Here is a 12,631-nt window from a genome sequence, read left to right as displayed (position 1 = left end):
GAATCTGGCTCGGAGCTCGTCTGCGTGGCTATTTCTCACTTGTGGAGGAAGTTGACAGTTGTCTTTTCTATCTCTGCTTCTTTTTGTATGTCTGCTTCTGTCTCCTTGAACCCCAGTCGGATTCAGCAGATGGCCGCTCACACAAAACCTGTTTCTGCTGGAAGTTTCTTCCTCTTAAAAGGGAGTTTTCCTCTCCACTACAAGCATGCTTGGTGTGAGGGATTGCTGTCAAATCAATGAGTCGATACAATTAGCTGGATTTCCTTAGATAGAAATCTTTTAATAAATGTAACCGTATGATCTGGTTAAATTCTCTCAGTAAAGTGCCTTGAAATGACATGTTTTGTGAATTGGCTATATATGAATAAACTGAATTGAATTGAATGTATGGACGCACGTTTAGCTTAAATGACATTACTCAAGGCCATCTCCCTGAAAAGCAAAAAGGAGCTCTCCCTCTTTTCAGCATCAGTTTTACCTTCAATAATAGGCATTTCCTTAATTTTATGCTTTATAAAGGTTTTTCTTTTCATCTCTCTGTCCTTGCGTTTATAAGTTAAGGTTGAATTGTGTCTTTGACCTTTTGATTTATCCACTCTAGTACAAAAACGAACAGATTTGACTTTTTACTCAACTGCCTCTGACCTCTGAGGCAGCAGAGCAAGAAAAACAAGATGAAACAATAGTGCTAGAAACCCTCTGTCACATTTGATGGGGTTTGTTTTGATAGTTAACAGTCTGAGCTGTTTTTTATGTTGTGAAGTTATTCCTGAACTGAGCAGCCATCACATCCCGGTGACCTTCAGGAAAATACTAACTATGCTGACAGATCATCATTCCCCCCACTACAGTATTTTAGTTTGCAAAAAATAAAAATAATCCCTTCTGTGCACCATTTTCATTTATCTGTTCTAGATACAATTAATCTTTTCAAATACTTCCATATAAGGTAATCTAGTCTAAGGGTTTTCCTTTATTTATTTATTTGTTGATTTATTTAATCCTATTCTGATATCGTCAAACCCAGACAGATACTCATACTCCTGGTCTCCATGTCATCCAGGGCAGGAGCGGGGAGCAGCAGAGTCTCCCAAACTTCCCTGTCCTCAGACACCTCCTCCAGCTCTGCTTGGTGAAAACTGAGGCGCTCTCAGTCCAGCTGACAGACATTGTCCCTCCATCATGTCCTGCGTCGTCCACTGGGCCTCCTCCCGTTGGAACGTGCATAGAACACCTCCCGAGGGAGTCGACTAGGGGGCGTCCGAAAAAGATTTCCAAGCCACCTCAACTGACTCATCTTGATGTGGGGGAGAAGCTGCTCTACTCAGAGCCTCTCCTGATGACCAATAGCCTCACCCTTTCTCTTTAGTGGCCAGCCACCCTGAGGACGAGGCTAATTTCAGCCACTTAGATCCGGGATCTCATTTTTTCGGTCATGATCCAGATTTCATGACCATAGGTGAGGGTAGGAACATAGACGAAGCACTGGTGCATCGTCTGCATTATAGCAGCAGCCGCAACCATCATCAATCTCCTGCTCCATTCTCCATTATCATAGTCCTCTACTTGCCATACAGCGTATATAATCAGGTAGCTATATAGTTGTGACAGAAGTACAAAACACAGACAACCATTTGAGAGTAGCAGGGACTTTCAAGCACAAACATGTGACCCTCAGTATGTAGCCACTTATTCACATTTGATTAACTTGAACTTCTAAATAAAACAGATTAACATTTGGAATCAGATTGCATGTTTTTTAACTCATGATTTTAGTTAAACTTATATTTGGTCCAAAATACTGGAAGGAGGATTTGGAGTGAGCACTGGTTAGACTTAGGAGAAAAAACAACTGAAAAAAGCTAAAGTAAAAAATGAATTACGTGATGAGATCTTTTCCTGCTATAATTCAGTTGTTTGTAATAAACTTCATGTGATGTTTTTTTTTTTTCAAGTTGCAAATTGTGGTAAATGATATTACTATGAAAATAATTATGCAGTACAGTTTCCCATGTCATTTAAACTATTTCCTTTTAATAGGATCACAGCTGTACATTTTGCAACATTATATACAGAATATTGCCACCACCAGCTTTTTATAGCCGCTTACTTTTCACTTGTTCTCTCCTTATATTAAGTCTATTTTAAGTTTGATTTTTTTTTTTTATTATTCATGTTTCCAATTAATGAGGTATGTGAAAGAAAGATTCCCATTTTGACACAATTTTCGATTCAATTTAGTTTATTCACAACACATGTCACTTTACAATTCAATCGGATCATACAATCAAATTGATTAAAAGTTTTCTATCTAAGGAAAACCAGTTGATTGCATCGACTCATTGACACCAAGCATGCTTGAAGCGACAGTGGAGAGGAAGAAACCTCCAGCAGAATCAAGCTCAGTGTGAGCAGCCATCCGCTGAGGCCGACTGGAGTTCAAGGAGAAAGAAGCAGAGACACAAAAAGGCAACTGTAAAAGGCGGCCACGTCCAGGAAACACTCAGCTAGGCAGACGAGCTCCGAGCCAGCTTCCATATCAGAGAATGAAGAGAGCACATCCAGCCGGTTTCAATCAGAGAATCAGGACTACAGTGAAAAACATGCAGAGATATAACATCTATAAACAAAGGTGTTGATGGCAGCGTATATTTCTCTCCAGGATGGTGTCACAGCCAAACAGGAACAGACCAGATGAAGTTACTATGAGAAAAAGCAGAGAGAGTTTAGCTTTAGAGAATAAACTAACAAATTCCTTTATACTCACTGATGGACTGTATAGTTTTGTTTCATTTTTGATAAAAAAGTTTTATTCTACAAATCATCACTAAGCACCATATTTGTGCTTTTATTTTAGATAAAATGCCCATATGCTGGTCAGACACATTGGCCTTGCTGGACATAAAGCTGCAATGTGGCACCTGATCTCTAAATACCCTGAAAAACAGTTGTTGCATAAAAAATAGAAAAAAGGATATAAAAAAAACACAATTTAAAACCAACCTTTTGTCATGAAGCGGGGACAGATGGACCCAGTATTCAGGAGAGACAGTCAGTAGGAAAGTTCAAAAGGTTTATTAAAATAAAACAAACGAAAGCGGAGCTGTGGCTCGCGGACACTGCAGGCGGGGGGGGCGGGGCACCGCCCAATCTCAGACACTCTGGGGGAGAAACACAGGTAAGTGACCACGATCATCTGACAGAAGATTAACTGTGTTGGTCACTTACCTGGTTTAACAGTCCAGACCATGAGTGTCCCCAATGCTGCAGTCCCAGAGGTGATGGTGGAAGCTGATCCTGGTGAGGGATCCAGAACAGACAGGAACAGAGACAGGTGGCAGGATCCAGACTTCCATGCATCCACAGGCTTCCAGGAGGGTTCAGAGTCTTACTGGGACCAGAAGCATGACCAGTTGGTCACGCACAGGAGCAGACAGGATCAGGTGCAGACAGGCAGGCACAGTGGAAGAGGGTAGCCGAGACAGGACGTAGGAACCGGAACTTGAAGCAGACTTTAAACTGGTCTCCTCCCTGGAGCCAGGCTTACTTAGATAAAAACTGAACCTCCCCCCATAATGAGCCAAAAACCCAGAGGACTCCACAGGGGAGGAACAGTGGACGATCAGGAGACGAGACAAACACTAAAGCCCTCTTTCCACTGGCAGCTATGATCCAGGACATGAACCATCAAAGCAAAATTAACAGACAGACTAACAAAAGACAAGCAATGATCTGGCCCCGAATGCTCAGGCTGAACTGAATATAAACCAGAGGATCCAGGTGAGGGGAATAAATTATGATTGAGGCAGGGAAGGAAGAGGGCAGGTGATAGGAATTACTAATTAGGGGAGAGCAAACAGGCCAGATCATGACACCTTTCTGATAAATTAATGACCAAGGTATACATTTCATATGTTTTATTACAAAGGGATATTTTCTAAAAGCTATGTCCAATTTGAATTTGAAATTGAAATTTGAAACTCAAGTTTGAACTCAGGTTTGAAAAATGTCTTAAATGATTTGAAATGTAATTGTAATATGTAATATAACTCAAAATCTTATCGTCAATTGAATCTATTTATCTTTTACTTCTTTAATATTTCCTTTTCAGTCAGACTTTCCTGCTGTCTTTTAAGTGAGGCAATATGTTGTATTACATTTTCAATTCTGTGCTAAGACTGAGCAATATAATTTAAAGTGATAAAAAATGTGGCCTGAGGCGTATGCTCCAGTAAAATAGGTCTGGTGAGAAACAAGTCAGAGGAGACAGAATGTATTAAGTTGCAGCTTCATTCCTCTGCTGCGTATGGACTCACTCCCTTCCTGCAGCAGGGTCCTGCACAGCAATTAACAGAGACTCGGTTTAGACGCCACTAAATATAATCTATAAGGTTTTATGTTTGAGGTAAGAGACTTCAGGTTATATTTCTAAGTTTACAGCATGGGTAGATGTATTGCCTACCTAATCGATAATGCGATACCACAGAGATGGATAATTGAGTGTGCAACAGCCTGAACCACATAACAGACTGAAGTTTGTTCTTCTGAACAGAGTGCTATGGAGAGTCTATCATGTAAAAAAAACAGCAATGCGAAGAACGTGCTAATTTTAACATATTTGTGCACAATGTGGATGATATTTTTCAATCTCTAGTGTACTGTACAACTGTACTCCTTAGGCAAGGAAATTAATCTTATTGATCCAAGGTAAAATAAAAGTGTCCTGGAAAGCTCCTGTACTATACAGGTGCTGGTCATAAAATTAGAATATCATGAAAAAGTAGATTGATTTCAGTAATTCCATTTAAAAAGTGAAACTTGTATATTATATTCATACATTACATACAAACTCATATATTTCAGATGTTTATTTTGTTTAATTTTGATGATTACAAATGACAACAAATGAAAATCTCAAATTCATCATATCAGAAAATTAGAATATTACTGAAGACCAATAAAAACAAAGGATTTATAGAAATGTTGGCCAACTGAAAAGTATGAACATGAAAAGTATGAGCATGTACAGCACTCAGTATTTAGTTGGGCCTCCTTTGGCCTGTATTACTGCAGCAATGCGGCGTGGCATGGAGTCGATCAGTCTGTGGCACTGCTCAGGTGTTATGATAACCCAGGTTGCTCTAATAGTGGCTTTTAGCTCTTCTGAATTGTTGGGTCTGGTGTATTGCATCTTCTTCTTCACAATACCCCATAGATTTTCTATGGGGTTAAGGTCAGGAGAGTTTGCTGGCCAATTAAGAACAGGGATACCATGGTCCTTCAACCAGGTACTGGTAGCTTTGGCACTGTGTGCAGGTGCCAAGTCCTGTTGGAAAATGAAATCTGCATCTCCAAAAAGTTGGTCAGCTGCAGGAAGCATGAAGTGCTCTAAAACTTCCTGGTATGTGGCTGCGTTGACCCTGGACCTCAGAAAACACAATGGACCAACACCAGCAGATGACATGGCACCCCAAACCATCACTGACTGTGGAAACTTTACACTGGACTTCAAGCAACGTGGATGAAGTGCCTCTCTTCTTTTCCTCCAGACTCTGGGACCTTGATTTCCAAAGGAAATGCAAAATTTACTTTCATCAGAGAACATGACTTTGGACCACTCACCAGCAGTCCAGTCCTGTTTCTCTTTAGCCCAGGCAAGACGCTTCTGACGCTGTCTGTGGTTCAAGAGTGGCTTGACACAAGGAATGCGACAGCAGAAACCCATGTCTTTCATACGTCTGTGTGTGGTGGTTCTTGAAGCACTCACTCCAGCTGCAGTCCACTCTTTGTGAATCTCCCCCACATTTTTGAATGGGTTTTGTTTCACAATCCTCTCCAGGGTGCGGTTATCTCTCTTGCTTGTACACTTTTTTCGACCACATCTTTTCCTTCCCTTCGCCTCTCTATTAATGTGCTTGGACACTGAGCTCTGTGAACAGCCAGCCTCTTTAGCGATGACCTTTTGTGTCTTGCCCTCCTTGTGCAAGGTGTCGATGGTCGTCTTTTGGACAACTGTCAAGTCAGCAGTCTTCCCCATGATTGTGTAGCCTATAGAACTAGACTGAAAGACCATTTAAAGGCTTTTGCAGGTGGTTTGAGTTAATTAGCTGATTAGAGTGTGGCACCAGGGGCCATCAATTTTGAACCTTTTCACAATATTCTAATTTTCTGATATGATGAATTTGAGATTTTCATTTGTTGTCATTTGTAATCATCAAAATTAAACAAAATAAACATCTGAAATATATGAGTTTGTATGTAATGTATGAATATAATATACAAGTTTCACTTTTTAAATGGAATTACTGAAATCAATCTACTTTTTCATGATATTCTAATTTTATGACCAGCACCTGTATTATTTTACCTGATGCCTACCTTTTTTTTTTTTTTTTTAACCAATCAACCTCTAGACCCAGCTTCTCTGTCTTTTCCTATCTTTTTGAATCTTTATCACTTTCAAATCCAAGAGCAAAACATTACAGCTGGATTACTGTAATAAATACATTTTTAAAAACTGCAGAAAGGAGAGTAAAATGATCCAGTGAAGGCTGACCACAAACTTAAAGCTAAAATAAAGCAGGGTACAGGTGCAGACAAATAGGAAACACTGAACAGCATCCACTGCAGCAATCAGCTGGAGGCTCTGGCTGACAGAGAGTGATTAAAGAACCAAAGGGGGGAGGCATAATAACAGCAACCATCCAATATTATAATAAGATAAAAAAAAATGGAAGAACATATTGTCATGGTTTTAGCTCTGCTTACATTTTCTTTTTGTGTTTTTATTCGTTTAATTGGTTGTCTTTTATGTTTTTCTTGTTTACTCTCTGTTGCCACCTTGTGTCTGTCTCCTTCTCTTAGCTCCTTTCTAGATTCTCCTGTCCACACCTGCTCCCAATCAGTTGATTACGCCAGTTTTTTTTTTTTTTTTCTGTTTGGCATTTATACTCCTCCTCTTCAGTTACTGTTTGCTGGTTTCTCATTTTTATTTGCTCCTTATATGTGTTGTCCTTGATGTCTCTTTGTTTTTTTGGTTTTCTGTATTGTTTTATTTTGGGATTTTTGCCTCAGTTGCCAACTTTTGGATTATTAAATCTGCAAGAAACCACCTCAACTTACTTCTCTGGGTCCTCTTGAAACCTCCACACAACCTGACATATATACATTATAACATAAAACAAAAAGGAAGGCGGTGAAAAATCATTACTACAAAAAGAAAATCATATTGCCTTTAGACCATGACAATGATTGAACTCTGGTGTGACTTTAAACCCTTGGCCGTCTAATCTGACTGTACCTTTGCGGCACAATAAAAATGGATTTATATCAACGTGATGTGAGAACAATAAAAAAAAATTGACAGCCATGGATTTACAGCATAGTTAGAATGAGGTCAAAAAACAAACATGGTAAGAGCCAGTAACAGCACCTTTAGAGATTTCCAGAACAGGTTAAAATGTAAAACACACTCCAGGGTAGCTAATGCTCACAGAGGTCATTTTCAGCTACAATTGGACTACCCTACAGGGAAGGTTTCTGTATACTGAGGAAAATCACAGTTTGTCTGACCTATAGAGCACTTACAGAACAGAGCCATGGAAATGACTAATATGGATAACATCTGTAGGAAATGGCTGGCTGATGGAAGCTGCTTTTAGAAAACCTACCTTCATTCTGCCACCATTGCCCCCTTCCAATGAAAAACGGTGTATAGTGTCAAAATTACTGCCTTGTATTTGCAACCAGTGTTTATGATAAAGCATGATTAAAGGTAAGGAATGGCTGACCTCAGAGGGACCATCGTCCAGTCATAATGCTGCCTTTATCCATTTGAGACTCCTATACTTTGAGGAGCTAATTGAGGAGGTAAATCAAAGATATTGATTTAGATGTGTGGAAGCGGACACATTTAAAGAGCTCGAGTACTGAAATTAAACACCTCTTATGTAGACCATCCATGAAAAGGTCATTTCCTGATGGCTGCTGCTTCTTCAACAGGACGAGGCACCCACCTATAAACAAACAAATAATTTAATGAGATAAGGCTGACTTGGTCACTTATTTTACAGAATACCATACATTTATGGAAAAACAACTTTAAAGAGTTATTGTGTGAAACCCCCTATTGGAACTCTCTTTTCAATTAAGAGATTAAATATTGGTAGCCTTATGTCTTAGACTACAGCTTCTCATCAACTAGAACTGTCAGTTTATCTATCTTCCATTAAAAAAAAGACTTAAAAAATGATATTAAAATAATATTAAAATAATTATTTTAGATTGTATATACAGTACAATGAGACATATATAATGACACATAAATCTGCAGCTTATTTTAGTAGCCTTGTCACCAGAACATACTGTAAGGTATGGTAAGGTAAGGGTCATTAGGAGGGTCCAAAACATTATGAAGGGTATAATACACCTGCAACACAGTCCCATCATAAGAATGTGATCAGTAAAGTGCTACAGCGGAGCAAAGTCAAGGATGATGAGGCTCACAAACTCGATGACACTATCTACCCTGTTTTTATCACTGTGTTGTTAAATCGATAGTTCGGGATTTTTGACATGAATCTGTATGGCATCCCCATCACCAGTGTCATGCAATCACACTGACTTACCCCTGGCAGCATCCTGTGAGCAGAGTTCTCGTCCAGCTTTGGTCAAGCCGAAAGTAGTCCGGCAGGTTTGCTAGACCCAGCGAAATAAAACGTTTCTCTTCCCAAAACATTATGTGTTCAAAAGAGCGATATTTTTGCATCCCAAAAACATTGTAGTGGAAAAAGTCACACGTCGTTATCACTTGGTCCTATTTTCTCTCTGTTCGTATCAGTGCGCGCGACACCATGACCTGATAGCTAGGGCCTACTAACCTGACAACAGTCAGATGCATGTCTCGCTCCGCCTAGCTCCTAGCTAGGCGGAGCGAGACATGCATCTGACTGTTGTTGAGCTCGATGTCAGAATGACGGCGCGCACTGATACAAACAGAGAGAAAATAGGACCAAGTGATAACGACGTGTGACTTTTTCCACTACAATGTTTTTGGGATGCAAAAATATCGCTCTTTTGAACACATAATGTTTTGGGAAGAGAAACGTTTTATTTCGCTGGGTCTAGCAAACCTGCCGGACTACTTTCGGCTTGACCAAAGCTGGACGAGAACTCTGCTCACATGAAGCTGCCAGGGGTAAGTCAGTGTGATTGCATGACACTGGTGATGGGGATGCCATACAGATTCATGTCAAAAATCCCGAACTATCCCTTTAATATTCTATTGTTATTTCACCTTAGAAACAGATCTGTGAAAGATATTTAATTAGTATAAGAAATGTATATGTGCATCATCAAAAAAATCAATGCTCTGCATTATTTGCTTAAGATATTTTAATTTATTTAATTAATTATGATCTTAAGAACTTGGCAAGTTTAGCATGCACATAATTTAAAAAGGTCTCTGTTATGCATTGGGTCCTGTGGTGCCACTCACAGTCAGATATGTGGTTTTGCTGTGTGGCTCACAGTGAGTGCCTATTTCAATTTTCCAGCAGTGGGTAAATTGCAGCTGGAAGCCCAGAATCCTACATGAAGACATGAATATCAACAGATTAACAGATATATATATATATATATATATATATATATATCTATATATATATATATATATATATATATATATATATATATATATATATATATATATATATATATATATATATATATATATATATATATATATATATATATATATATTTAACAGATTTTTAGGCCTAGTGTTTATATTATTAGTGATAGGTGTTTTTTTATTGTTGATATATTGCATCAGTATTTCTCTATTTATTTATATTTGTGTGTGAATATGTATGTACATGTGTAGGTATGTTTACAGGTGTAAGTGTAGAATGTGTTTTTATATTTGTGTATATTTTATGCCTGCATGAGGGTACATATGTATGTTGATATGTGTATATATTGTACATGTATTTGTATATTTGTTTGTGTATTTTCTTTTCTTTTCATTTATTTGTTGTATTCTTTGTTTTGTTTTTAATGTATATATTTTTCAGGACCATAGGAAGAATAGCTATAGCAGCATAGCTATAGCTAATGGGGATCCTTTGAATAAAAACTCAAAACTCTTAAAAATATATATTATATACATACAGAATACATATTAGTATTTTGTGTAAAAACATATTTACCCCTAGATTTTTCCACCTTAGATTCAACATGTGACCTTCAGCAATACTGCAATGCTACTAGGTCGACCTATATCTGAATAAAACTTATTCAGAGAAAGAAAGACTATCCAGCAGGCTGTATGAGACTTTGCATTTGAAGCAATATCAACAGTAATTTGTAAAACTTAAAGAGAACAGCTAGAGTGCAATAAAGGCATTAATACTCTATAGCTAAATTTAACATGAAAAAGAGAAATTTGAGGGCCAATAGAATAAAACAAAATGTATTAAAATAAAATTTTTTTCAAAGCTGATTTTTTTTATTCAGCTTTTATTTAACTTGTTTAAATGTTTGCTGGTACAAGCTTAAAAACAAAACCACCAATGCTGTGACAGAATAAAGATAAGTTATAAGAAAATTACCTTACAACTTTATAATCTATTAAAAAAATATATTAATTTGATTTGACGTTAATTTCAGGACAGGATATAGAGTATGTCAGTTACAGTATGCAATGGGATACTACACATGGTGACTTTTAAAAATGAAGGATGACATAATTAATTCTTGACTTAAAACTTTGGGCCTAACCTTTTATCTCATCTTTCTACCACCTTAAATAGTTGCTGTAGCTAAACCTGGCAGACATTTTTTTATTAATTATTTATTTGTGGTAAAAAAAATTTGTGATAGTGAATGTCAGAGCATTGAGAAGCTTATTTCACCACATTGAAATGTCCTGCTGTAAGGAAAAGTCAGCTTCTGTGTTGAACTGCAGAGCTAGGCCTGTTGATCCACCATATATATATATATATATATATATATATATATATATATATATATATATATATATATATATATATATATATATATATATATATATATATATATATATATATATATATATATATATATATATATATATATATATATATATATATATATATATATATATATATATATATATATATATATATATATATATATTTAAAATAAGTTCTTAGACTTAGTGAATAATCCCTTTACAGGACTGATCAGCTGTTTCTGATGCTTTATAAGCGCTTTTCTATATAGTCTCAATATGGTACTGTATGTAACATCCGTAACACTGCCTGACATGAACCAGAAAGACCAACTTGTCTGATTGCAACACATCCATTAAAACTTCAGTCCATTACTGATCTGTGGGCCACCCTAGTTTGCTACTATCAATTCCTGTTTATTACAGCTAAGCATAACATAAACATATGATAACATTACTGCATTCTTCCCTTTGTTTAGGTTTCTTTTTAAGTTTTTAGTTTCACTGTAATGTGACTTCATAGTGGTTTTCTGGCAATGTTGTGTTTTTGTGTTACTCTGTGTTGTCCCGTTGTGCCAGTCTCCTTTCACTTTGGCTACTTTCTACCTGCTTCTGTCCATACCTGCTCTCAATGAACTGATCGCTCCACTCTTGGTTCTGTCTCCCATATAAAATCCTCCTCTGCTGTTCATCAGTGCTGGTTTCTCTTAATTGCTTTTCTTCCCATGTGTGTTTCTCCCTGGTGTCTCCTGGTTTGGTTTCTTTTTTTATTTTGTTCCGGGATTCGTGCTTCTGTTGCCACCACTAATTACATCTACATGAATTCATCTCTGATTTGGCTCCTCGACTAACCTCCACAACATGACAATTACTCTTTGAATTGCCTAGTTAACTCGCTCCAAGAGTTGCAAACACGTCTAATTTGCATTTTCTTTTATTTGATTTACATCTAATTTGGATAGAAACAAGATATTATATTATAGTGGTACTCATGGTTGAAGACTATGCGGCAATGCGATCTTACCAAGAGGAAAAACTAGTCTTTTTATCACTTGATGGAATCTCAAGGCAAAATAAATGAGATTATACTCTATAACCCATAGTTCTACTGCTAGTGGTCAAACAGTAACTTCTAACATGTCAACTTTGGTTATTGCAAGGTGATATTTATCTTAGAGTACTTCCAGTGTCTTTTCGCTACCCAAAACTCAATGAACACTTTTTGGATTGGATTCACTGTTTGTGTTAACTTCTAACATTATTCAGTTGAAAAAAAGAGTATCCTACGGTGGTTTGTTGCCAAGCTGGTAACTCAGCATAGGGAGAAAATGTATTACTATTGCAGTCGTGGAGAGTTTTCTTAAAGGAATAGTACACCCAAAACATGATTAGCCTTCATTTTCTACTCACCTCCATGCTGAACAACACTCTGGAGTACTTTTTTGATATCTCAAATGCATCTGGAGATCTGGGAGACTTCTTGCTGTCTGCTGACATTCAAATAATGGAGGTCTATGGCGCCCGAGACAGAAAGGTCCACAAAAGTCCACAAAAACTTGTCAATATTCCTCCATACTGCTCGTCCAATGTAATCCAAGTGTCCTGAGTGGGTAGCATCCAGAATTTACTCGAAACGAAGTC

This window comes from Cyprinodon tularosa, unplaced genomic scaffold, assembly GCF_016077235.1.
Source record: "Cyprinodon tularosa strain WSP-4 unplaced genomic scaffold, ASM1607723v1 ctg33, whole genome shotgun sequence".
NCBI classification, from domain to species: domain Eukaryota; kingdom Metazoa; phylum Chordata; class Actinopteri; order Cyprinodontiformes; family Cyprinodontidae; genus Cyprinodon; species Cyprinodon tularosa.
The sequence above is the reverse complement of the archived record's forward strand: the minus strand, read 5'-3'. Positions refer to the sequence as shown.